A 2,461-nucleotide genomic window follows, 5' to 3' on the forward strand; every position below is an offset into this window, starting at 1 on the left:
TGTGTGCTTATCGCTTCCTATGTTTTATAAAAGCAATATCGATTTTTAAAGAGTTTTTATTTTTTGGGTTAGTGGTGTTTTAAAAAAATTCCTGGTAGTGAAAAAGTGCTTGTTATCTGATTCCGAAGTCAGGTCCTCAGACATCGTTTGTTTTCCTGTCATTTGGGAGCCTCGGCTAACTAAGCATTTGCCCTTCTGAGTGGGGATGTGTGTGTGTGCGCACGCATGTGTGCACCTGCATGTGGGCGTGTGCATCTGTATGAGTAAAACAATTAGGACGTATGTGCTAATTATATACACACCCATCTTGACCTTGTTTGAATTATCTTAGGCTGGAAAATGTGAGTTAAGAATCGTAGGACATGGATCAGAAAGGACCAGGAGAGCAAGGCTCGAAGCTTGGAAAGAAAGTGAGCCTTGGTTCTCTGTGTACCCCCGTGCCAGGGCTTTTCAGCAGGGATTTTGAATTAGTAGTTCCAGGGAGATCCAAGCTGGGTTGTTCAACATCGGAAGCTAAAGGCTTTATTTAACATAGATCCGATCGACCTCAGTTAGCAGGGAGTTGGGACACACAGCCGTCCCTCGGAGCTTTGCGGTTCAGTTTGAGGCCATGGAATAAAGCAAGCATCACAATAAAGCACGTCGTGATCTTTCTGCTGAAAGAGGGTCTTCCCATTGGTTTATAAAATACGCAACACCCGTGAAGTTCAAGGAGCAGCACATGAAACGAGGCATGCCCACACTGGTTCTGTTTTCCCCTTCCACGAATGCAATGGCAGGATCAGGAAGAGTGATTACCCACGGGTTGAAGCAGCTCATCTGAAATAGTGCTCCATCAAGTACGTCTGAAGAAAGACGGCAGAGTTACCTTTGTTCCTGAGTAATTAGTCACATGAACACCAGCTCCCTTGTGGTATTGAAATGGTGGTGTATATAGCATTTAACAGCATAATTAAAAGCCCTAGTATAATGTTCATGTCAGTTATACCTCAATTTTTAAAAAGTTATAGAAACTGGTGAAAAGTGAAAATGTGGTCTTAAAACTAATCTTAAACCTGAGTGAGCACTCATCACTTAGAGGATTTCAATCCTTTTTTATGGAACTATAGAGCCTATAGGATGTACTTTGTAACCTATATAAATGGTGATGATGTAATGCTTATACGATTTGCTTTAAAACAACATGTTTTCCCTTAGTCTATGTTCTTTTAAAAAAATTTTTTATTGGGAAAAATTATAAAATCAATTAGATTATCCGTGCCTGGAACTCAACAACAAAACTGGCCACCGTTCTGTGTTTGTGGCACTTAGAGATGTTGGCTATTTAGCCTTAGCCAGCACCTTCAGTCTAAACAGGCTGTCAATTGAGGGCTCGACCAGAGACGTAACTATGTGAGAAAGATAACGGGAGACCAGGTTCCTAACCTTAACGTCTGCACAGCTGTCTACTATATCCTAGCACTAAGCCATCTTCAAATTCTTTAGCTGACATTCATCTTTGGGGGCTGTTAGTAAAGTAAAACTTTAATGATGCAGTCCTAAATAAAGGTTTTAGAATTCCCTCTTTGAGGTTTGGCGGAAAATCAACTTCAGTGTTTGTACACTGAGGACAGTTTTGTCTCCCAGGGGACGTTTGACAACACCTACAGACATTTTGGGTTATGACAACTGGGGAAGGGGTGCTACTGACATCTAGTGGATGGAGGTCAGAAATGCTGGACAGCCTCCCACAGCAAAGCATTTCCAGCCCCAGGTGTCAATAGTTATGAGACTGAGACTGTTATCTCTGGAAATGCTCTCCTTTTAGCTATGCTTTACTACGTGTACATGTGTGTGTGTGTCCTGGATGGAGTCAGTGCCTTTGTTAATGGAAACTGCGAGGGGTCTTAGATGTGAACCCGAAGAGGAAAGTGCTATTAAAATATTAATGGACTTGGAATGACCTATCCCAAGCAATGTGTCCAAAGGTGAGTGATTGATAAGCGGTGGGGGCCAGGGCCTTGCAAAAATGTCAGGAAAATCTGGCAAGGATGGAGACAGAAACAATCCGTTGACCCTGGTGAGCAAACGTGGAATAACAAAAGGCCTCGAGCAAACAAATTGTAGAGAAGGAACGTCATGGGACTCAGCACCCGGCAAGTCTACAGCTACCCCAGCTCGACACGCGGAAGCAGCAGCAAAGTTTATAGAAAGTCAGATTTACTCATTAAACTGGTTGGCAGAAAAAAAGACATTCACAAAAATTTGAGAATATTTCATACTCACATTTTGAAGATCGTGTTCTTGAATGTCTCTTATACCTTTCTCTTCAACTGTCTTTTTGGTCCATAGCTGCAGCAGCAAGAAATCTTAAAGAAAAAAATTTAATATTTTCAAATATGATGCAGTTGATAAACATTAAAACTGGTAAACTAAAATGAGTTAGTTGGTTTTTAAAAGCCAGTTAATTAGACTGACCATT

This window comes from Rousettus aegyptiacus, unplaced genomic scaffold (genome assembly GCF_014176215.1).
Source record: "Rousettus aegyptiacus isolate mRouAeg1 unplaced genomic scaffold, mRouAeg1.p scaffold_m13_p_18, whole genome shotgun sequence".
NCBI lineage: Eukaryota > Metazoa > Chordata > Mammalia > Chiroptera > Pteropodidae > Rousettus > Rousettus aegyptiacus.